The 26357-nt window shown below is 41.4% G+C and overlaps 1 long non-coding RNA gene across 1 annotated transcript in view; it reads left to right on the forward strand.

Moving 5' to 3' along the window:
• Positions 1-7261: 7261 nt before the first annotated feature.
• Positions 7262-26357, forward strand: part of LOC142848514 (uncharacterized) — a 184934-nt gene continuing 165838 nt past the window's right edge. The window contains exon 1 of the long non-coding RNA XR_012910426.1: positions 7262-7504. This is a non-coding gene — a long non-coding RNA (uncharacterized LOC142848514). The remainder of the gene's footprint in view (positions 7505-26357) is intronic.

Genomic DNA, 26357 nt, shown 5'->3' on the forward strand with positions numbered 1-26357 from the left:
CATCACTTGGAGGGTTACAAATTGTTACTGGTTTTAGTCATAGAGGAAGTTAAATGAAGGAGATTAGATTCAAGTATCTCTTTCTGAAGGGAAAAGGGGAAGTATAATATAAAAATGATGGGATAAAAGGGTGCATTATTGAGTTTTCTTTTAAACTACCACTGCCTCAAATATTTTACATTGGTATAAATTTCTGTATATTGATATAAATTTAAGGCTATTTTTGTTTTACTGAATTAAGTTTCCATTATTGTTTGGGGTATTGTTCTTATACAGCTTATTAAATGTAATGTATAACTAAGAAATGCAGATTAGTAGTCATCTATAATAATCAAACTTGTAGTCATATTGGGTATATTTTCAAGGTTAAGCCTATACATTTAGATAGATGGTTTTCAAACACTTCAAAGATTTACAGAATATCGCATTTAAGATTGAATAACTTGAGGCTTTTCAGGATAGTGAGACATGTCTGCTCCTAGCAGCACCAACTTACTTAAGAAAATATACTGGGCATTGAAGAAATCCTTTCTGGAGTTTCATTTCATTGTGGCAAGGTTAGCCACTGGGCTAAGAAACTGTTCTTGCCTTGACTCCTGACAGTATGCTGTAAATACTGCATAAGCAGGTCACAAAGGAAAAAGACTGCCAAACTTTGCCAATATAAAGGAGGACAGTCCTTAAAAGTTCCTGCTACATAGAAAAGTCTGTCAGATATTCTGGGGCTGTAGGGTAAAGATAGATGCCCCAACATTGAAGAGGATCTTGAGTGACTGTCCAGACAGCCAGAAGTCTCGAATTCTATAGGTCTGAAAGCAGCTTGCACTGCACTTCCTGTTTACTAAGATTCTAGTATATCCTGCTGGGGTCTTTGATGGAATTGAAGAATAGTTCAGTTTTCCTTAGTTATAATAGAAGATAAATTAGTACAAAACTTTAAACTCATCAAGAGAGGATAGATAAGAAGTACTTTCTCTAAATTTGCCAAATACAAAAGAACTGGACGTTTTAAATATAATTCTTATAGGATAATTGTTCTTCCTGTATAGAGTTTTATTTTTTAAAAGTTAATACCTTGCTTTTCTATTTCGATAATACCTGATAACTGTTCTTATTGTATATAGCTTTACTATGTTAGAGTTAATTTTTTTTCCTTTTTATTTAGATGAAAAGGGGGAAATGCTGTAAAATAGTCTTTTATGTACTTTTAATATGTGTCACTGATTTGTTTGATAAAAAGATGAATGGTCAATAACTAGTTAGAACTTTCAGGACAGTGAGAATGCTAGGGAGAAGAAGAGCAGAGTTGAGAGGAGACACCATTGATGCAAAGCAAGCAGCATGGGCTTCACAAAGTATAGGTAATTACCATGTAAAGAAATGTAGATTAAAAGATATGGTTAATTTAAGTTATAATAACTAGGTAGAACAAATCTAAGCTATTTGCCTAGCTTTCATAATTAATAAGAAGTCTCTTTGTCAATATCTGAGAGCTTAGTGGCTGTTCAGATAAAGACTCACAACATCAAACCTATGATCCCTCAAATTCTGTTGAAGCTGTTTCTCTCTTCAACATACCTCTTTCTTCCTTCTCAAATGCCCCTGCCTACCCTTTTCCAGGTTTTTCATCCATACACAGCCTATGTTTTCTCTTTCTCCTTTTCTTTTCCTTATTCTTCCTTTCATCTCTTTCCCTTATCCCCTTTCCTTTCCTTTTGTTGCCTTGTCTTCCTGCCTCTTTCACAAATCTCTATGTAATCTTGCTTGTTACTTGACTTTTATTCCCAATGAATTGTTATTTTTTCAACAGAAGCTATATATCTCCTGCTTTCTCCCCTATCTTGGAAGAAGACAAAATACACATTTCATCTCTCCATCTTGCTCTACACCCAGAACTGGCCCTCATTCTTCACCCATTTTCCCATCTTTTTTTAAAGTTGTTTCTTTTCTTTTTAACTTTTATTTATTACGTTATAAATAATACCAATCAGATTTCCACTTCCTCCCCTTCTTCCCCTTCCCTCCCGCTCCCCCACACACCTTTCTCCCCACCCCCACCCCCAGTTCTAAGAGAGGGCAAGGTACTCTGCCCTGTGGGAAGTCCAAGGCCCTCCCCCCTACATCCAGGCTTAGGAAGGTATGCATCCATATAGAATAGGATCCCAAAAAGCCAGTACATGCAGTACAGACAAATCCTAGTGCCATTATCATTGGCTTCTCAGTCTGTCCCAATTGTCAACCACATTCAGAGGGTCCAGTTTGATCCCATGCTCGTTCAGTCCCAGTCTAGCTGGAGTTGGTGAGCTCCCATTAGCTGAGGCACACTGTCTCAGTGGGTGGTGCAGCCCCTCTTGGTCCTGACTTCCTTTCTCATATTCTCCCTCCTTCCAATCTCCAACTGGACCTTGGGAGTTCAGTCCAGTGCTCCGATGTAGGTCTCTGTCTCTATCTCCATCCATTGGCGAATGAAGGTTCTATGGTGATATTCAAGACAAGCCCAGTTTAGGCACCCTCACCTCAACTGCCCAGGGTCCTAGCTGGAGTCATCCCTGCAGACTTCTGGGAACCCCTCCAGAGCCAAGCTTCTTGCCAAAGTCAAAATGGCTCCCTCAATTAAGATTATCAAAACTACAAATATATGTGTTATAACCTTTTGTGAAATTGTTCTTTTCATTTATGCTACTTACTTAGGATTCAGTGAGCACACAGACAACGTCCTGGACAGATACAGCTCAGTGGAAACCATCCTACTGCTTCCAGCCTCTCCCCCAGGTCTTCAGCCTTAGGCACTTACTGAAAATGAAGTAGAGAAATAAGCACCAGGCAGCCTGAGAATTTTCTGTGAATGAAGTGAAGGGAGGCCCCAGGCAGGGTTATATAGAGGGTGCACCATCCTCTCCTCCCCCACTGCACTGCTAGTCAAGTCCTGCTCTTCATCAGGACAGCCCTGGCCTGGGAACGTAGAAGGGGGAGCTACCAATGGGAAAACTCAACTTACCTAGTTTGTAAAAAACAACATAGAAGGACCCAGGTGGACTGTCACCTCTTCCCTGTGGGAACTCATCTTCCCAGCCACATCTGTCTGAGTTCTCTGCATAATCCCAGTCTCATCCACAGGAGCAAACTACAGCTAAAGAGTCTGTGTTCAGCAAAAGGATGACGCTGTGTCAGGCACCCAGTGATCTCCACCGCTTTGGGAAGTTCGTGGGAGCCTCTGCACCTATTCTGTGCCTTGGGAGCCTCCATAGAGGACAAGGTGCTGTTGTACAAATTAAACATGCATAGAAAAGTGCTCTGAGCACATGAATTAAACCAGACGTATGATTTCCAACATGCTGGGAAAACAAGTTCACCCACAAGGCAACCAGCACTGATCACACTCAAATATAGCAAAACACACTTGAACTTTGTCAGTCCTGTGTTTTGAGATGAAACAAGGCCCTCAGCCCTTACAGGATGTAAATTGATGATGTGAGTGACAGCTAATGCATCATACAAAAACACTAACTGTGAACTTGCATCTTCCTGATATCCTTAAAATGAGAAGGGAATGGACAGAAACCAGAAACCTAACAACATACCATACTGTTTTCACAAACTGAAAAGACAACAGACAGGGACAAGTGTGTCTGCACCATTGCCAGCAGCAGAAAAGGTAAGTTCAAGCTTGTACAAGGCAGGTACAAAAATTATTTCTCCATATGTTCTATAAGAACCATGAAGGTTCCAAATAAAAATAACGAAAGAACTATTTCAAAATATGATCATACATACATATATGACCATATATACATAAAAATCTAAATAAATTATTGTGTTTACATGTATAAGTTATTATTAATTCATATTAAATTATATTCAAACTTTCTGTGGTGGTCTCCTTTCTCTCTTTATCTGTCTTCCTAAGTGGTGAATATAAAGATAAATAGAACCATACACATAGAGATAAAATAACCAAATACTAGGAATGGGTCCTTGGAAATCCAAAATTAACTAAAATTAATTATGTAAATATAAAAACAATACACAGGCAGTTTAATTGGATTTTGTATCACAGAGTGCAGATTCTAAATTAAATTTATCTCTAGCTAAAATTCATCAACTGACCAAATACCAGGGACTTAATTAATTCTTACCCTAAATAAAAGTTATACCTTTGTAACTACCATTAATACCCTGCCCATGATATTAGAAAGATGGTTTAATATCTGTTAGAATGAAATATGTATTTCTACTGTTGTCCTACAGATCTTATCATGTCATGCCCCATGTCATACCCTGCCTCCATGCTGACCCTGGCCTGAAGTCTAGCCCAGCTTGTTGAGTTCACAGTCATAATCCTGCCCTCACCACAATCTTCAAAGTGGAACCAGAATACCATACCCCACACCCCAGGACAGTCTGAGGAGCCCAGCTCCTGCCCCAGCTTGCTGTGTCCACATCAGACACACAAACAACAAAAAGTACACATAACTCAATCTCTTCACAAAAACACAAACAATATGAAAGGTCAAAACAGGATGTCTCTGTCCACAAACCCACCTGTCCTCTAGAAATGGTCTCCAGTGAGAATTATGTAGTTAAAACCCCAGGACAGAGATCTTTCAAAGTACTATCATACACTAAATCATATTAATAAATAAATTTTTAGAAGACACAAATAAAGAGAATTAAAGAGAATAATGCTCGACTGATATCCAGGAAAACACAAATGTAAGGCTGAATGAAATAAAAAAGCAATCCATGACTTGAAAACCGAACAGTGAAGAGAGCTAAGTCTGAAATGAAGATGGAATTGAAAACTCAATATCCCAGTAACAGAACTCCAGGAAACACCTTACAAGTACAGGATAGAATATCATGTTACAAAGTAGAGGAATTAGGCAACACAAGTAAATATGAAAAAAATCAAATACTAGAAAGAAGTATGCAGGAATTTTTAGACGTTATGAAAATATAAAATACTTAAATTATAAGCATTGCTAAGGGAGTAGTCCAGGTCAATGGCATAGACCAGATCAAAAAAAATATGGAAGAAAACTTCCCCTAATTAAAGAAAGACATGCCCATACACAGAATACCAAATAGACAAGATGAAAATAAATAAGAAACTCCCCGAGTTCTACTATATGCATAACACTAAATATACATAACATAAAAAGAGTACTGAAAACTACAGAAGGAAAAAACACAAGCCACAAGTAAAGAAAACGCTCATCAGAAAACCAGCTGATTTCTCAAATAAATCTTTTGGAAGACAGAAGAGCCTGAAGCAGTGTACTTCAAATTGTAAAACACACTGCCAACCTAGATTCCTATACCCAGCAAAACTACCTACCATAGTTGATGTCAATAGGAGACACTTCTATGATACAAAAGATTAAATAAATTTATGTGCAACAAGCCAGCCCTGTAGAGAATGCTGGAAGCAAAAATTTGGTGTAAGAGAGAAATAAATATAGGCAAGAGACTGTGGAAAGAAAACAAAGCTAAAACTATAGAAATACAAACAGTCTAGGCACACAAACTACAACAAAATGCCTGAAATCAGCACACAATTTTCAATAATAGCTATAAATATTAGTGGCCTTGAATTCTTACTCAAAAGACATAGATTAGTTGAATGGATTAAGAAACAAATATATCATTTTGTTGCCTAAAAGAAACTCAGATCTAAGGGAAAACATCTTCTCAAAGTGAAAGGATGAAAAAATATTCCAAGCAAATAGGACCTGGAAGAAATCAGCATTGCTATCCTCATATCTGAGAAAAAATATTTCAAGCTAGAATAAATGAAATGAGATAAAGTTGGACAGTACATGCCAATCAAGAAAATAATCAAGAAAACATTTTGTACTTTTTAATTAAAAACTATCTTTTTTCATTTCACATACCAAAACCAGTTCCCACTCCCTCCCTTCCTACCTTACCCTTCTCTTTCCCAAACCCCACCCCATGCACTGCTCAGAGAGAGTAAGGCACATTAATTTGAGGAAAGACCAAGGTCCTCCCTACTATATCGAGACTGAGCAAGGTATTCCTCCAAAGAGAACAGGTTCTAAAAAGCCAGTACAAACAGTAGGGATAAATCCTGCTGACAGTGTCAGTTCCCCCCCCCCCCAGGTCTGACAAAGCCATACAACTGTCACCCACATTCTAAGGTCCTAGTTGGTTCTATGCTGGTTCCTTCCCTGTCCTGCCAGAGTTGGTGAGCTCCTATAGCTCAGGTAAACTTTCAGTGGGTATCCCCACCATGGTCTGGACCTCTTTGCTCATATTCTCACTCTTTCCACTGTTGTGGCTCTCTGACACTGCTTCCATCAGTTGCTGGATTAAGGTTTTATGGTGACATTTAAGATAATTATCAATCTGACTACAGGGCAAGGCTAGTTCAGGCATTCCCCAATACTGCTTAGGGTCTTAGCTGTCTTTTGGATTCCTGGGAATTTCCCTAGTGCCAGCTTTCTTGCCTGTCGTAATGGCTCCATCAATCAAGATATCTCTTTCTTTGCTCTCCCTCCCTGTCCTTTCCCCATCTCAACCATTTTGTTTCTTCATATTCTCCTTCTTGCTCCCCTTCTTTCTTCCTCCCCCCCCCTTGTGCCCTCCCTTCTCCTTCACTCCCACATTCCCAATTTTCTCAAGAAATTGTCTATTTCTCCTTCCCAGGGTGATCTATGTATGTTTCTCTTAAGGTTTACCTTGTTACGTAACCTCTCTGGGCCATGGACTATAGGCTGGTTATCTTACATCTTATATCCACTTATGAGGTAGTACACACCATGATTACCTTGAATAAAGTCTGTGTTACCTCACTCAGGATTTTTTTTCTAGTTCAATCCATTTGCATGCAAATTTCCAGATGTCATTTTTTTTTACCACTGCGTAATAATCCTCACGAGGATTCAACTGTCTCTTACCTCTAATCAGTGAAATTGACCACCCCCCCCCGTAAAGAGGCAGGGATACCACAATAAGACAAGAAGACCCTATGGAGCTTTAATTTCCTAGCTTAATTATCCAGTTAACAACCCTAATGGGCCAAAGAAAAAGAAGTAAGCCAGTAATTTCGGTTGGGGTGACCTCGGAGAATAAAACAACCTCTGAATGATTTTAACTAAGACCTACAAGTCAAAGTACTAAAAATCCAATTGACCCAATTTATTTGATCAACGGACCAAGTTACCCTAGGGATAACAGCACAATCCTATTCAAGAGTCCATATCGACAATTAGGGTTTACGACCTCGATGTTGGATCCCAATGGTGCAGCAGCTACGTGATCTGAGTTCAGACCAGAGTAATCCAGGTCGGTTTCTATCTATTAACTATTTCTCCCAGTACGAAAGGACAAAAGAAATGAGGCCTCCTTAATATAAGCGCCTTCAAACTAATATATGAAATTATCTCATTTAGTAAGTTTGTTTAACAACACCCTAGACAAGGGTTTTATTAGGGTGGCAGAGCCAGGAAATTGCATAAGATTTAAAACCTTGTCCCCAGAGGTTCAAATCCTCTTCCTAATAGTGTATTTCGTCGATATCCTATACTCCTAGTTCCAGTACTGATTGCCATAGCATTCCTTACCCTAGTCGAACGAAAAATCCTAGGTTATATACAACTACGAAAAGGCGTAAACATTGTAGGACCCTACGGAATTTTTCAACCATTTGCAGACGCTATAAAATTATTCATTAAAGAACCCCTACGGCCCCTAGCTACTTCTACAACCCTATTCATTACTGCCCCAACATTATCTCTATCACTGGCCTTAAGCCTATGGATCCCTCTCCCCATACCACATCCCCTAGTTAACCTAAACCTAGGGATCCTATTTATTTTAGCCACATCAAGCCTTTCAGTATACTCCATCCTATGATCAGGCTGAGCATCTAACTCAAAATACTCAATATTCGGGGCCCTCCGAGCAGTTGCACAAACAATTTCATACGAAGTAACAATAGCAATTATTCTCTTGTCTGTCCTCTTAATAAATGGGTCCTTCTCAATCCAATCCCTTATCTATACACAAGAACCATTATGACTCCTAGTCCCAGCCTGACCATTGGCCATCATATGATTTATCTCAACTCTAGCAGAAACAAACCAAGCCCCATTCGACTTAATAAAAGGAGAGTCAGAACTAGTTTCGGGATTCAACGTAGAGTATGCCGCTGGACCTTTCACCCTATTTTTCATAGCCGAATACATAAATATTATCCTAATGAATGCCCTTTCAACAATTGTATTTTGGGGCCCATTCCATGATTTTACCAACCCAGAACTCTACACCATAAACTTCATATTAAAAACCCTAATATTAACAGCCTTTTTCCTATGAATCCGAGCCTCCTACCCACGATTCCGATACGACCAACTAATGCACCTTCTATGAAAAAACTTCCTACCCTTAACTCTAGCTTTATGCATATGACATATCTCCACCCCAATTTTCATAGCAAGCATTCCACCCTACACCTAGAAATATGTCTGAAAAAAGAGTTACTTTGATAGAGTAAATCATAGAGGTTTAAACCCTCTTATTTCTAGAACAATAGGAATTGAACCTATACTTGAGAATCCAAAATTCTCCGTGCTACCCATTACACCCCGTTCTAAAAGTAAGGTCAGCTAATAAAGCTATCGGGCCCATACCCCGAAAATGTTGGTTTAAACCCTTCCCGTACTAATTAATCCAATCACACTTAAAATTATCTACTTAACCATCATAACAGAGCCAGTAATTACCATATTGAGCTCCAATCTATTTGTTATATGAATTGGTCTAGAGATAAACTTGCCAACCCTTATTCCACTCATAATCAACAACCCCAACCCCCACTCCACGAAGCAGCAACTAAATATTTCCTCACACAAGCAACCGCCTCAATAATCCTCCTCCTCTCCATCCTTATAAACTTCAAACAACTAGGACTATGGACATTCCAACCAGAAACCAACAACATCATCATGACAATAACTTTTATCTCCCTAGCAATCAAGCTAGGCTTAGCCCCCTTTCACTCGTGACTTCCAGAAGTTACACAAGGTATCAAACTTAACGTAGGACTTATTCTTCTTACACGACAAAAAATGGCCCCACTATCCATCCTGTTCCAATGCTATGAACTGATTAACCCCAATCTACTGATCTTATCAGCCATTATTTCAGTATTAATTGGAGCGTGAAATGGACTTAACCAAACACAAACACGAAAAATCCTAGCTTACTCATCCATCGCCCACATAGGCTGAATAGTCTCTATTTTACCGTACAACCCATCACTAACAACCCTAAATTTCCTAATCTACATCATTATAACTATCCCCATATTTCTTATCTTCCACGCCCACTCATTTACATCAATCACTTCCATGTCACTTATATGAAATAAAATACCAATAGCTCTACCTATAATCTCATTAATTTTATTATCAACAGGAGGACAGCCACCACTCACAGGATTTTTACCTAAATGAGCTATTATCACTGAACTCATAAAAAATAATAACTTATCTTTAGCCACATTAATAGCAATAACCGCCCTAATCAAGCTATTCTTTTACACACGACTAATTTATTCAACCTCACTAACCACCTTCCCAAGCAATAACAACTCCAAAATATATATTCACCAAGACCATACAAAAAGCAACAACATGCTATCACCAATAATAATCATTAGCACACTGATACTTCCCCTGTCTCCCTTACTTCTATAGCAGAAGTTTAGGATAGTTAGTCCAGGAGCCTTCAAAGCCCTAAGCAAACCCACAAAGTTTAACTTCTGATAAGGACTGCAAGACTACATCTTACATCTAATGAGTGCAAATCAATTGCTTTAATTAAGCTAAATCCTCTACTAGATTGATAGGACTTAAACCTATAAACTTTTAGTTAACAGCTAAACATCCTAATCTGGCTTCGATCTACTTCTCCAGCCTATCAGAAAGGGGGGCGGGAGAAACCTTAGTAGAGTCAGTTCTCCACACCTTCGAATTTGCAATTCGATGTGATTATCACCTTAAGGCTTGGTAAAAAGAGGCTTTGTCCTCTGTGCTTAGATTTACAGTCTAATGCTTTGCTCAGCCATTTTACCTATGTTCATTAACCGCTGACTATTCTCTACCAATCATAAAGACATCGGGACCCTATACCTACTATTTGGGGCCTGAGCAGGGATAGTAGGGACAGCCCTTAGCATCCTAATTCGAGCAGAGCTTGGTCAAACAGGCGCCCTATTAGGCGATGACCAAATCTATAACGTAATCGTCACAGCCCACGCGTTCGTAATAATTTTCTTCATAGTTATACCGATGATAATTGGTGGCTTCGGCAACTGACTTGTCCCACTTATAATCGGAGCACCAGATATAGCATTCCCCCGAATAAATAATATGTTTCTGACTTTTACCCCCATCATTCCTCCTCCTTTTGGTTGAGGGGCTTCGAGGCATTTTCCATGTTCTGGCTATTATAAATAATGCTGATGTGAACATAGATGAACAAATGTCCTTGTAGTATGTTTGAGCATGTATCTTTGGATATATGCCCAAGAGTGGTAAGGCCCTGTTCTCTGAGTGCTTCCCTGAGGCTGCTATTGTCAGGAAGATGGAGACCAAAGCCACACTTATTCCAGTACCTGTGGAATGGAGGAATGATGAAGAGGTGGGAAGGAGTCAGACAGAAGGACCACCGACTGCTTGGACCACTCTGTTATCCAGCAGTGTGATCCCAATGGTAGAACCAACTAAGGTCCCTGGAAGTTGAATTGGTCTGCAGACTCTGGGAGGAAACCCACAGACAGGCTGATCCATTCAGAGCCAAGCCAGCCTGTGGTTCTTCACCCCTCCCCCATCCATGCCACCCTCCACCGGAAGCAGTCCACACACCTCTAACGTCCAGTTCCTGATGTAGACAGGAATATGGTCAGGGAATCCTTGCCAGTGGCTGCTCAGCACACATGGCCGTCAGCATCTGGAAGACATGGAGCGGAGCCACATCAGATTCAGCAAGCCCACCATGATCCTGGGGAAACAAAGGCCATGCTTAGTGAAACCTGGGAGCCTCAGGCCAGACCAGCTCTGTTCCGAGCTGAAATCCCAAACAGAGACGCAGGAGTTTTCAGAACAGCAGATGGGGGCCAGATGGGTCCTGAAGCAGGCTTATCTGGAAAGAGTGTGAGCTCAAACCCTGACCCTCGCCTTCTCGAACACATCGGGGTCGAAGACAGCACCAGCAGCCAGTGCAGCCTCGCACAGCTCCTCTGTTCCCAGCACCTTCTTCGGCCAAAGGGCCAGCTTCTGCAGTGTCCAGACAGAGTCAAACCTCACAGACTGCCACAGTTCCTGCAGCCTGAAAAAAGGTGAGGGATGGGCCCAAGCTGCACAGCGCCGCCTACCGTCCACCTGTTTCCAACCAGGGTCCCTGCGGGTCCCACACAGACAGCTCCACCGTCAGGGCGGGGTCCAGAAGGACGTTTTATGGTTGATCAATTGACTGGTACTGAGCCTTAGTGTGCACAGGGCAGTGTGATAGGCCTCGGGATTGTGTGGTGAAAGCGGCACTCAAGAGAACCGTGCCTTGCATACTGGGTTCTTTGTAAATGCCTGTTGGGTGAGGGGTTTCAGGATTGCATGTAATTATCTCTTCTGCCTGCCGAGGGTCACTAAACAACTTTTGCTTTTATGCGCAGACACATTCCTTGGCCCTGGGATACATAAATTTAGGCCTAAAGGGGAGCTGACCTCATCATTGCACGCATGTGCCATTGTGGCCAACTGCTCTTGGTTCCCATACTTAGTGGGGTTTGAATTGCACATGAGCATTTCCCTGGCTGGAGAGACAGTTTTTTCCCACTAGGTGGGGCGCTGGGGGGTGACACACATGATGACAGAGTTTGATGATGTCATTCCCAGGTAGTCTGGCTGACTGTGTAGTGGCACCTGTTTGTGCAGATGGGTGGACACACAATGATCAGAGATGAACTCAGCAAGTCCCTTTGGCTTCTGTGATGAGAATGGTAAATGGCTGACCTGCCACCTTGAGACAAGCATCACTGCCTCCCGTGCAGAGTGGACCTGAGGATGTAGTCCAGGAGTGCCCATGCAGAAGGTAAAGAACCAGGAGGGGCATTTTAGATTTGTGCAGAGGAACTCTGAGAGATGATTTGTCCCGTAATGCTTTGTTTGGGCATTTTTAGCCTTGCAGGTCCTTTGCTTGTGTTTTCATGGGTTTTGTGTGTGTCTCTTTGTGTGTGTTTTTATGCTTTGTTTTTATTGTTGGTTTGTTTTGTTTAATTTTGGTTAGATTTTTTTCCAGTATGACTCTTTGTGTGTGTGTGTGTGTGTGTGTGTGTGTGTGTGTATGAGAGAGAGAGAGAGAGAGAGAGAGAGAGAGAGAGAGAGAGAGAGAGAGAGAGCCTTGGATTGAATAGGTAGGTAAATGGAGAGGATCAGGGGGGAGATGAGAGAGGAGAAACCAGGATAGGATTATAGTGTATAAAAATTATCTTCAGTAAAAATAGATATGTGGGATAAATAGTCTCCATATTTAGAAAACATTGTCCATTGCTGAGAGTTTAGAGCATCTATTCAGTACTCAGCCTGTCTTCTTTATTCCCTGCACTGGGCACAGAAACCCTGGTTCTGCTGGTCCTCATTGCTTCTCACCACCTACACTTTGTGAACCTCTGGCCAGTCACCAGAATCCAGACCTCAGGACTAAACCCTGGGGTGGATTTGCAGTCCTGGCACTCTAGGCTGCAGACATGGCTTTCCATGTTGAATGTGGCATCTGTCACAAATGAGGATCATGGTGACAGGAAGCTGCTGGTGACTGTGAAGAGCCAGTGCTGGCCATGGGGAATGAGTTTGGCTCCAGGAACAGACATTACAGGATGCATGTGCATCTGGTCCAGCACCTGCTTCCCAGGGCCAAACATCCAGATACTTGCTTGCAGAATTCCATAACATTTCCTCAGGATTTGTGCAGAGCTATGGTCATGATGTACCTGTAGGTCCTGTCTCTTCATTTCTCATGGGGCTGATGGGCTTGCATGGATGGAGGTGGTGGCAGCTCCTGGATCCAACTCCTATTGCTCAAAGCCCCCAATACTACTAACAGGAGGTGAATCCCAATGCTGTGCAGCCCTATCCTAGCATAAGAGCTGTTATCTCTATGAGATCAGCTGTGACTGTTTGTAAGAGTGAATCTCCTCAGCCCGCAGATGGCTCTAACCCTTCATAGAAGTAAGGGCAAGGTAGGGTCATGGGACCTCCCAGGAGTCCATCTGCCTGGCCATTTGCATACAATTCTGCCCTAAGAACACATGGCCTGGACTCCAGGAGATACCAGGGAGAGACTGAATGAACTAAGGGAGGTTAATTGAGTGTTCTAAAGACACACTTAGACACTCAAACATTTACACACTTTTTCAAATACATTAACATGCCCACAGATAATCATGCACACACACACACACACACACACACACACACACAATTTGGGAGTTAGCTAGTTCTTTGTCAAGATGTCATAAGGGAGAACACTTGGGAATGGGAAATACCTTAGTCATATTGGCCTGTGGCCAAACCTGTAGTCCATTTTCTCATTGATGATTAATGCCAGAGTGCCCAGATGACTATGGGTGGTGCCAAACCTGGACAGTTGGTCCTGGATGGAATAATAGAGCAGGCTGAACAAGCCATGGGAAACAGCCAGTAAGCAGCTCTTCTCCATGGCCTATGAAACAGTTCCTGCCTCTGTGTTCCTGCCTTGAGTCCATCCCCTGACTTCCCCAGATAATGGAGCATAACCTACAAGCTAAAGTAAACCCTTTCCTCCACAAGTTGATTTTGGTCATGGATTTTATCCCGGGGATGGAGACCTTAGCTAAGGCTCACATTTTTCCACATTCTTTCAGCCTTAGAACACACTGTTCTACTCTCATAGGCTCACATAACTTACACTGTCATATACTCTCAATTATTCCCATTTTTCAAGGAATTATGTTCTCACAATATTGACTGCTCACACCCTTTCACACATAAATGAACATACTGTCTTGTTCGTGCCTGTAAGAGTATGATTTGGTGTACATGGGTTTTGTAGTAATAAGGAGCGGCGGCTGGGCTGCGTCCCCAACGCCCCAGCCACCAGCCCCGCCGCCTGCCCGGCTAGCTTATGCCCCGAAAAAATTACACAGACACTGTATTCATTTAAACACTGCTTTGGCCCATTCCTATCTAGCCTCTTCTAGGCTAATTCTCACATATTAATTTAGCCCATTTCTAATCATCTGTGTAGCACCCCTAGGTGCGCTTACAGGGAAGATTCTAGCCTAAGTCCATCCTGGGTCGGAGCGTCATCACGTGCATCTGCCTGGGAGCTGGACATGGCGTCTCTCCTGCGTCTGCTCCGGAGAGGAGAGCTGTGGAGTCTGACCTCACTTCCTCTTCCTCCCGGCATTCTGTTCTGTTTGCTCCTCCCACCTAAGGGTGGGCCTATCCAATGGGCCTAGCAGTTTCTTTATTGCTTAGCCAATGAAATCAACAGATTGATATGACACTCCCACATCACTTCCCCTTTTTCTGTTTAAACAAAAAAAAACGAAGGCTTTAACCTTAACATAGCAAAATTACATATAACAAAACAGTTATCAAGTAAAAATTACAATAATCTTTATCATAACTAAGGAAAACTATAACTATAACTAACTATTCTTAACTCCATCAAAGACTCCAGAAAGATAAAATACTACCTAAGCAAACAAGAAAAAAGCAACTTTTAAAACTCTAGAAATGACAGAGACATCTCGTTGCCTGGACAGTCACCCAAAGTTCCTCTGTACCGTTGGGGCATCCATCTTCAGCCTGCAGGCCCATGGTATCCAGCAGACATTTCCATAAAGCAGGAAAATTCAAAGTCAGTTCAGTCACTATCTGTTGTGTCCTGCAGAATGTCTCGCAGACTCTTTCATGAATCAGGAACCCCAAAAGATCATCTCACCTTAGGCAAGTTCAGCAATCCTCTCTCTGCGGGTTCTCTTTGTCCAGTTTATGCAATAGTCCAGGCAACAGCAGTTTCTTGCCCAAATGGCTATCAAACTCCATAAGGATCCTCTTTGATGCCCATCTTCCTCTTGAAGTAGATTGGTGCTGCCAGGAGCATAGTGTCTCATTGTCATGAAAAGTCCTCAGTGATTAAAACATTTAATGTCCTATTCTGTAATCTTTGAAAGACATGAAGAATGTCTATCTAAAATATATCTCTATATATCTAGAAAATCTAACATGACTACAAGCTTGACTATTACTGATGATTATCCACTAATCTATATTTCTTAATTATACATTACATTTTTAAATGAACTACACAATCACAATATCTTAATCAATAGCAGAAATATGCATATACATATAACAAAATTGACCTTAAAATCCATACTAATGCAAATTATTCATACCTATATCATTTCCCCCTTTAAATGTAAAAGAATATTTATAAACAATATTTTGGGAACATGGGTGCAGTTTTTTCTCTCCAAACTGCTTCCTGCTGAATGGGGGCGTCGTTAATTAGGTCTTTCATGGTATAACCTGTGTGCTAGTTTTATCTCAGTTGGCAGTTGAGCAAAGCAATTTTCTGAAGATGTTCACAGCAAACCTTCAGGAGGACGTGGTCCATCATACCAAATTGGGATAAATGCAATCCACAAGGTCTCATCCTCTGTGAAAACAAAAGCAGAATCTCTTTTCCAAAGTATCATATCCTTAGATCCAAATTCTAAAATCATACCCTCATGATATCCATTCTGGTTCCACTTGGCAGCCCATATAATGAAATGTCTGTCTGTACTTAGCTCCTTTACAGTCAAAAATTTTAAAGAAAACACAATGTACATAATCCAGACTCTCTGTGAATTTTCCATTTTTTACGTAGCTTATTTTTCTTTATTTCTTTTAATCTCTTAACTATCTGTACTCTGTCTCTTTAAAGACTTTACCTTTTTTTTTTAACATTAACTTTATTTTCTATATTCTTTTTCTTCTCTCTCCCAAGCCTAAGTACATTCATCCAACAGTGTGACTCATTTAGTGGTCTGAATCTGTCCTATTGTGAATCTGCAATTTTTTACTATCCAGGAGCACTTTTGATTTGCGCCTTTAAATCACTAGGCGCTTAAGAATCTAAGCTGTGACATTCCTAAGTTAACTTTCTGCTTTTTGAGCATATATCTTTGAACTCTCAGAGACCCACCTGTCTCTGCCTCCCAGGGCACCTTGAACTCACAGAGATCTGTTTGTCTCTGCCTTCTAGGCACTGGGATTAAAGGCGTGTGCTACCACACCTTGAAGTCACAGAGGTTTACTTTAAGAATTTTAACTTTTAGTCTGCATATATTTTTAACACACTTTAAACCATTCAGAAATTTTCTCTGTCTTTGAATCTCTCTTTACTGTATATCTCTCTTTTTCTGACCACATGAGTCTTTAATTTACCAAGCAATATCAGTAGGACTAAAGGCGTGGCTTTGCCAGCTAGATCCAGTCCATTCCTTAGCTTTCCAGCCTCATGGCTGAGGTATTGGCTGCAAGGTCCCTGCCAGCCAGCGAGCTACAACAGACAACACTCAAGTCCTCTCTCTGTAGCCGGCCCTCCTGCCTCAAACAGTCAGAGTTTGCCCTGGCAGGATGGCCCAGAAAGCCGGCATATTAAAACAACACAGGTTTGTTCCTGCTGCTGAGTCAGGAAAATTTCAAAATGGAGGACGTACCATTTTGTGCTAGCTCTGGGGCCACCAGGTAGGAGCGGCACTCAGCACTTTAATTCTGAGACTGAGCGTACAGCACAGAAATTCTTTTCATCCAAGTTACCTCCAAATCTGACACGCAGAGCGCTACACAGTCCGAAAACACGTCTCTGTATGGCAGCAGGAATCCGCCATGCTCTTCCGCCTGCCTAAGCCTGATTCTGCCTTCTGCCCAGGAGCAGGCGGGGAGCTCTGAGTCACCGTCACGATCTCAGTGCACTCTCCTTCTGATCCCAAGCGGGAACACAAACATAAAGCCAGAGTTTGCACTGGTGGCACAGCCCCAGGAAGCCACGCTTTGAAATGACACAGCGTTTTTTCTGCTGCTGTTGCTGAATCAGGAAATCTCTCTACAGCACGCCACCAACAAACAGCAAAAATCTGTGTTAAACTCTCTCTCCCTTATTTTAAAGCCTTCTCAGGTTTTTTAAGTGGGTTTAGTTAGCCACACGTCTGGGTGCCAGGGTTTGAGTGTAGGGTTGTGGTTTCTGGGTATGTGCTTGAAAGTATAATAGAGTGGTGTGTGCCTTTAATCATTTGACACAGAAATGACTACAGACATATAACATTGCCATGTATACACACAACCACACGGTCATACCTTTACACGTTCTTCATACGTTATTGCACATACTTACATACTCTGTGCTAGTTAGTTTTGTCAACTTAATGCAAACCTAGACATTAACTGAGAAAAAGAAATCTCAATGGAGGAGCTGTCTCTGTCAGTTTGGACTGTGGACACATCTGTGAGGCATTTTCTTAGTTACTGTCAGGGAAGGAGGGACCAACCCACTGTGCACGGTGCTGTTCTTAGGCACATGGGCCTGGTCTATGTAAGAAAGGTAGCTGAGCACACCAGGAGAAGCGAGCCAGAGGAGGCAAGCCAGTGATCTCCTTTACTCCATGGTTTCTGCTTCCAGGTCCTGTTTTGTGTTCCTCCCTTGGCTTCCCTCACTGGTGGAATAACCTGTGAGCTGAAACAAACACTTCCTTTCCATGTTGCTTTGGTTATGATGTCTATCACCGCAACAAAATATGAATGAGTCACGATGCTACTTACTTGCACACTACAAAACACACACTCAATATACGTGCTGCCACTGCCACTCGTGAGAACTCAGCCACACATGCATACTCTTCTCTCAAGCAGTCAAACATTCATACTTCATTCTGGCTCACAAACACACATTCTTTGATGGGGTCACAAACTCCTTACATTTTGCACAGCTACTGCACTGACAGTTTCACTCAGCCTACTAACGCACTTGTCCATAGTACACTGTCACTTCTATGCACTATTTCACTCACACACACACAGGCACATGTGTGCACACACACACACCATTCCATTATACCTCCAAGCACATACCAAGAGAAACACCATTCTATACTCAAATCCTTGTACATCAAGTCATACTCCTATTATAGGCATGAAAAATACACACATCATGACACTCAAATGTACTATTGTACTTACCCACACTCATGCTTATACAAATATAGTCTTACACTGTCTTAAAATCATGGTCTCATTATTTCAACATTAAATAGAAATATCAGGAATCGATCATATATTACAAAGGCAATCTATCAGTCTCTCTGTCCCATAATCTTTCTTTCTTTGTTTTTCCTTTTACCCTATCTTTCTCTCTGCTTTCTTGGTTGGATGCTAGCTGTACATAGATTACACCGTGCCTTTAAAGGCTCAAAGTCAGACTTGAGCAGACTTCAGCTTCAGAAGCAGGATATAGAATGAAAACATAGTCTGCAGTGAAAAGGGAAGAATAAAAATCGAACCTCAGTGGAGCTAGGAAAACAGCCTGGGGGTAAGATCAGAGTTACAGACTTGACTCCAGCTGCAAAAGAAAGAAAACAGGACAAGGTCCAATGAAGGACTAGCCAGACAGATGGACATCAGGTTTTACAAGTGGAAATACAAGAAAATGGCAGTGGATTAAGCTATATCAATGAGAGGGATCACCCACGCTGAAATTCTAGGGACAGTCATGAGTTCTCCATCTATCAATCCTTGAAAAATACGCAGAGTTACGAACCTGAAGTTTTGTATGAAATCTGTTAGATGATAATTTTATGATCTTCCTTCAATTTAGACAGTTTGTGTCTATGCAGAGCAGAGAGGCAGATCATGTTCAATGCCTGGAGAAACCCATATTGGTCATTTGAATGTAATTGGCCCCTACAAGCTCACATGGAGTGGCACTATTGGAAGGTGTGGCTTTCTTAGAGAAAGCATGACCTTTTTGGACAAATTATGTCACTGTTGGGTAGGCTTTGAGGTTTCATATATGCCCATACTACACCCAGTGTCTCAGTTTGCTTCCTGCTGCCTTCTGATCAAGATGTAGCTCTCAACATGTCTGCATACACTCTACCAAGTGCCCTGCCATGTTGATAATTAACTGAACCTCTGAGCTATGAGCAGACACCTCAATTAAATGCTTTCTTTTATAAGAGTTTCCATGGTCATGGCATCTCTTCACAGCAATAGAAAATCCTAACTAAGACAGAAGTTGGTACCATGAACTGAGGTATTGCTCTGATAGGGCTGACCATGTTTCTGTTTGGAGTAATGTGGGCTTTGGTGCTTTGGGTTAAGAAAGCAATAGAATACTTTAAGCACTCTTTAATGGGCCATAGTTGTAAGAGCATGGAAGACAGTGGTGCTATGAGTTATTTGAACTGTCAGGGACTGGCCTGAGAGGATTCAGAAAAGTTTAGAATGATGCCTAGAGATTGTTCTTTTGATATTTTGGTAAAGAATGCAGCTGCATTTTACCATTGTCTGAAGCATCTGCCTGAGTCTAAAGTCAAGAGATTGAATTAATTCCAATGGCAGAAGAAATCCCAAAACTTCTTAGTACAGACTCGGTCCTGTGAATGTGAGAGTTAACACTAATGAAGATTTATAGTAAAAAGGAGCAGGCTGAGGAGGGAAAATTATAAAATGTAAAATTTGAAGGGAAAAGGAACACAGAAAGGGGAATGGAACTACGTCCTGTGTTCAATGAGATAAACAGATTAAAAATGAAACAAAGGATGTGGTGATCAAGGGAAGATTCCACCCAGCTAAGTTTCCAACTTGTGAAAGGGAACTGAAGAGAAGCTTAGTGCTTCCGAGCACTCTGAAGGCAGAGGCTGGCAGATCTCTCATTTTGAGGCTGGTCTGTTCTACAGAGTAAGTTCAGGACAGCAAAGTATACGGAATGAAAGTAACCATTAGAAAAAAAGTTGGTGAAGATGTAATTAATAAGGGGGTGGTAGGTTCCAGGCCCAGCAAGCAGCAGAACTTGGCAGTTTGGTCACGTGGTTCTTGGTCGAGAAGTAAAGTCAGAAAGAAGAGTTATGAAGTGAATCTACTGAGTCCGGCACGTGTCAAGAGTGTCCATGATGAAGGCAAAGATAGGTCATTGGGTAAAGCAGCAAAGTTGAAGCCTGGACAGCCTTGGAGACTCCAAGATGTTAGAGATGTCAGAGCTGTAGGATATCTGCTGAGGAGAGCTGCTAACAGTGAGTGGAAACAGCCCAGAAAAAAAGAAGTATGGTATAGTCAACTAAACTGAACGGAATTGAAGATCTGAAGAAAGTTTTGACCTCAGACATGGAGATGTATAGAGTTTAGAAGTTCTCCACAGGGTTTGATCTTGTTTTAGTTCAGTATTTCCTCACTATGCTTGCTCACTTACCTATGTTTTGGAATGGTAATGTATGTACTGTGCCATTATTTATTGGAATTGGTGATCTGCTTTTTTATTTTGATTTTACTGGGGATTACAGTTAAGAGATTGCATGAATTGCCGAGCAGTAGTGATGCAAGCCTTTAACCCCAGCACTTGGGAGGCAGGGGCAGGCAAATCTCTATGAGTATGAGGGCAGCCTGGTATACAAGAGCTAGTTCCAGAACAGCTAGGGCTGTTACACTCACACACACACACACACACACACACACACACACACACACACACACAGAGAGAGAGAGAGAGAGAGAGAGAGAGAGAGAGAGAGAGAGAGAGAGAGAATATCTCAGAAGGAACTTTAGACTTTAAACATTATGGAGACTGTGATAAACTGTGGGGACTTTTGAAATTAGAGAAAATCCATGTAATATTATGGTGTTGTCATAAGCTTTTGGGGACCAGGGATCGGAATGTGGTGGTAATAAGCTCATAAGTGTGGTACTATTCCGAGGTATAGTTCTGTTAGAATAGGTATGACCTTGTTGGAGAAAGTATTTCACTGTGGGTGTGAGTATGTGGTCTTCCATATGCACATGCCATGCCCAATTGCTAGGTCTACTTCTTGTTTCCTTGTAATCAAGACATAGACAGCACCGTGCCTGCCTGCCTGCTTCCAAGTGAATCACCATGATGATAATGGTCTGAAGCTCTGAACTGTAACCTGCTACCTCAAAAAGATGATTTCCTTTACAAGAGTTGCTGTGGTCATGGTGTCTCTTCACAGCAGTAGAAATACAAAAGAAAACACTACCTAACAAAGTAAGCAGATTGTAAGTCAAATAAATAAAGGATTGAGTTCATTCCTTCTGTTGAGTAAGCAGGAGACAAAACAGAATTACAAAGAGAAAAAGCAGATAACTTTCTACACTTCGTCTCTTGAGAGGTTCGTCCTGACTTCATTTTTGTCAAAATAACAAGAAATCAATTTCCAAAGTGTAGTGATGATGGAAACAAAGAATTTAATCAGAGGGCAAGGATGGCATGGCTCCATCACATGACACTAGAAATAAAACTTTTTGTGTAGAGTTGGTGTAGGAGTTCCTTCTGTTTGTGTGTTGCTTTCATTGGCTAATGAATAAAGAAAACTGCTTTGGCCTGATAGGGCAGAACTTAGGTAGGCAGAGAACACAGAACTGAATTCTGGGAGGAAAAAAGCAGAGTAAGAGAGAAGCCATGGTTCCTCCAACTGAGACAGATGCCGCCGGTTAGCATCTTTATGGTAAGCCACTGCCACATGGAGATATACAGATTAATAAAAATTGATTAAATCAAAATGTGAGAGGTAGCCAATAAGAGGCTAGAGATAATGGGTTGAGCAATGATTTAATTAATACCATTTCTGTGTGATTATTTCAGGCCTAAACTAGCCAGGTAGCTGTGATGAACAAGTGCCCCCCTTACAAGATATAGTACTCTGAAATGACTAAACTTTCTCATTAATATTGTGACAATCAATCACTATTTTATGAGATCTATGGATTCTGATGGGAAATCAGATCAGGGTTGTAGCACTAATAATAAAAACCTAGAGACAGAAATTGGGGTTCAACCTGAAAAGCAGAAAAGCAGGCAACTCACTAAAGAAGTCTTACCTCTACCAAGGCTTGGCAGCCACAGACTAAGCAGACTAAGCCTCTCTCTCCTCTCACTTTTATGACCTATACTACTGGGATTAAATATGTGACTCCCTAGTACTCGGATTAAAGGTGTGAGGCACTCTGTCTCTGTCTCCTTTCATGGCCTGATGAAGGTAATATTCAGAGACAGAGACCCACATTGGAGCACGGGACAGAAATCTCAAAGTCCAAATCAGGAACAGAAGGAGAGAGAGCACGAGCAAGGAACTCAGGACCATGAGGGGTACACCCACACACTGAGACAATAGGGATGTTCTATCGGAAACTCACCAAGGCCACCTGGCCTGGGTCTGAAAAAGCATGGGATAAAACCAAACTTGCTGAACATAGCGGACAATGAGGACTACTGAGAACTCAAGAACAATGGCAATGGGTTTTTGATCCTACTGCACGTACTGGCTTTGTGGGAGCCTAGGCAGTTTGGATGCTCACCTTACTAAACCTGGATGGAGGTGGGTGGTTCCCACAGGTCAGGGAACCCTGATTGCTCTTTGAGCTGATGAGGGAGGGGGACTTGATCGGGGAAGGGGGAGGGAAATGGGAGGCAGTGGCGGGGAGGAGGCAGAAATCCTTAATAAATAAATAAAAAAAAAGGTGTGAGGCACCACTACCTGGAATTGCTTGTGCCTTGGTCTTGTGTAGTCCAGGGTAGCATTGAACTCTCAGAGATGTTTAGTCCTCTGAATCCCTAATCCTGAGGTTGTGGGGGAGATGTGTTCCAACATTATTTGAACTTTAGTGGTTTAGCTATGCCTCTGGTCCTCAGGCAAGATTTATTTATTAAAATATAAAAATATACCTTTGTATTGGTTCTTATGATACAATTATAATGAAGCTTCATCCTCTGAGGCCCACAGAGGTTCCTCACATGGCCTTCGTTGCATTGGAAGAATCTTATTACAGCATCTCAGGGACCACATCTTTTAAATATATCAGTCTAAGTTGAAAGCAAAAGGAATTGAATACTATTGAGTACAGAGATGATGAGGATTGAAAAAACCAAATGTTGATACAGAATTAAAGGTCACAATTCTCGGAGGAATCCCATCTGGACGGGTGAGTGTGTGCTATCCAGGGGCGGACTGTCCCGGAAGAGAGCACAACCCCCCCCTGCTCCTTCTGCAGGGCTGTCTTTTTTTCGCACGACCCAGCCCCCCCAGCACCCCTCCCCAACCCTGCCCTGCTGTATGCTAGGACCAGTGCTCAAGAACAGTTTTAAGTTCCTACACTAAGGCTACCACCCAGAGCGGTGAGTGCCTGCCTACCTGGCAGGCCTCAGGGTCACCTGTAAGGGAGCCTGGGCACCTTCAGCTCCTGCGCCAGGCTTCCTGTGCGCTCCTGGATACCGCGCCCCCCCTTGCTCTACTCATCCTTTTGGCCCTGGATCATTGGGCTACCGGCAGCCCTGTTTAGTTGCTAAGGAATCCCATCTGGACGGGAACGGTTCCTGCTTCTACACTGAAGAGATATACCCAGAGAGTCAATCACAGCAAAGACTGGACCAAGACACCAGGCCCCTCCTGGCTCCATTTGAAGGAAGAGATGGGAAGGCGCCAATGCAAGAATTCCTCCAACAACCTGAAAGGCAACATGACACCACCAGAACCCAGGGATCTCGAAATAAGAAAAATTGTACACCCTACTCCTGAAGAAATAGAAGAAATCGACTCAAAAGTGAACTATATGAAAATAATAGAGGACCTTAAACAGGAGGTGAAAAACTGCCATAAACAATTAGACATTACAAACAAAAAGGTAGAGGAAATTAATAAATCGCTCAAAGACACGCAAGAAAACCAAGAGAAACAAGAAAAAGCAATCAAACAGGTTAGGGAAGCGGTTCAAGACTTGAAGAATGAGATGGAAGCAATGAAGAAAGCACAAACCGAGGGAAGAATGGAAATGGAAAATCTGGGTAAATGAACAGAAACTACAGAGACAAGTACTAACAACAGATTACAAGAGATAGAAGAGAAAATGTCAGACACTGAAGATACCATAGAGAAAATAAACACACTGATCAAAAAAACAGCAAAACCAACAAATTCTCATCACAAAACATTCAGGAAATCTGGGACACAATAAAAAGAGCAAACCTAAGAATAATTGGAGTAGAAGAAGGAGAAGAAGTGCAGCTCAACGGTACAGAAAATATACTTAATAAAATTATAGAAGAAAACTTCCCCAACCTGAAGAAAGATGTACCTATGAAGGTTCAATAAGCATACAGAACACCAAATAGGCTGCATCATAAAAAAAACATCCCCTCGCCATATAATAATCAAAACACAAAATATACAGAATAAAGAAAGAATATTAAGAGCCGCAAAGGAAAAAGGCCAAGTTATTTATAAAGGTAAACCTATCAGACTTACACCTGACTTCTCTATGGAAACCATGAAAGCCAGAAGGTCCTGGATAGATTTACTGCAAAAACTAAGAGATCATGGATACAAGCCCAGACTACTATATCCAGCCAAGCTTTCATTCACTATAAATGGAGAAAACAAAATTTTCCAGGATAAAAACAAATTTAAACAATACGTAGCCACAAATCCAGCCTTACAGAAAATAATAGAAGGAAAATCACTAACCAAGGAGTCCAACAATGCCCACAATAACTCAGTCATCTAGAGACCTTTCACCAGCGCAACTCAAAGAGGGAAACACACAAACCCTACTGCTAAAAAAGTGATGGGAGTTAACAGCCGCTGGTCATTAATATCACTTACTGTTAATGGGCTCAACTCACCTATAAAAAGGCACAGGCTAAGAGATTGGATACGAAAACAGGATCCAACATTCTTCTGTTTACAAGAAACACACCTCAACCACAAAGACAGGCACCTACTTAGAGTAAAGGGCTGGGAAAAGGCTTATCAAGCAAATGGACCTAAGAAACAAGCAGGTGTGGCCATACTAATTTCTAACAAAGTTGACTTCAAACTTAAATCAATCAGAAGAGATGGAGAGGGACATTTTATACTCATAACAGGAACAATTCATCAGGATGAAGTCTCAATCCTGAATATCTATGCCCCTAATATAAAAGCGCCCATGTACATAAAAGAAACATTACTAAAAGTCAAGGCAGCCATCAAACCACACTCACTAATAGTAGGACACTTCAACACTCCTCTCTCACCAATGGACAGGTCAATCAAACAGAAACCTAACAGAGAAATTAGAGAATTAATGGAGGTAATGAAGCAAATGGACTTAACAGACATCTATAGATTATTCCACCCAAATAGGAAAGAATATACCTTCTTCTCTGCAGCTCATGGAACCTTCTCAAAAATTGACCACATACTCGGTAGCTAAATTACACAGTTACAAAAAAATATTAGTAAGCACCTGTGTCTTATCAGATCACCATGAATTAAAGTTAGAATTCAACAATAATGCTACCCCCAGAAAGCCTACAAAGTCATGGAAACTGAACAGTCAACTACTGAACCATACCTGGATTAAGGAAGAAATAAAGAAAGAAATTAAAGTCTTCCTTGAATTCAATGAAAATAAAGAAACAACCTACTCAAACTTATGGGACACTATGAAAGCAGTGCTAAGAGGAAAGTTCATCGCACTAAGTGCCCACTTAAAGAAAACAGGGAAAGCACATATTGGAGACTTAACAGCCCACCTGAAAACCCTAGAAAAAAAAGAAGCAGACTCACCTAGGAGGAGTAGAAGACTGGAAATAATCAAACTGAGGGCGTAAATCAACAAAATAGAAACACAGAAAACAATCCAAAGAATCAATGAAACAAAAAGCTGGTTCCTGGAGAAAATCAACAAGATTGATAAACCCCTATCCAAACTAATCAAACGGTAGAGAGAATATGCAAATTAATAAGATGAGAAATGAAAAGGAGGACATAACCACAGACACAGAGGAAATTCAGAGAATCATTAGATATTATTACAAAAGCCTGTATAACACAAAACTGGAAAGTGTAAAAGTCCATAAACTTTTTTAGATAAATACCATATACCAAAGTTACACCAGGACCAGGTGAACAATCTAAACAGACCTGTTGGTCGCGAAGAATTAGAAGCTGTTATCAAAAACCTCCCTACCAATAAAAGCCCAGGACCAGATGGTTTCAATGCAGAATTCTACCAGAACTTCCAAGAAGAGCTAAT

Source organism: Microtus pennsylvanicus, chromosome 1, assembly GCF_037038515.1.
Source record: "Microtus pennsylvanicus isolate mMicPen1 chromosome 1, mMicPen1.hap1, whole genome shotgun sequence".
Lineage (NCBI taxonomy): Eukaryota > Metazoa > Chordata > Mammalia > Rodentia > Cricetidae > Microtus > Microtus pennsylvanicus.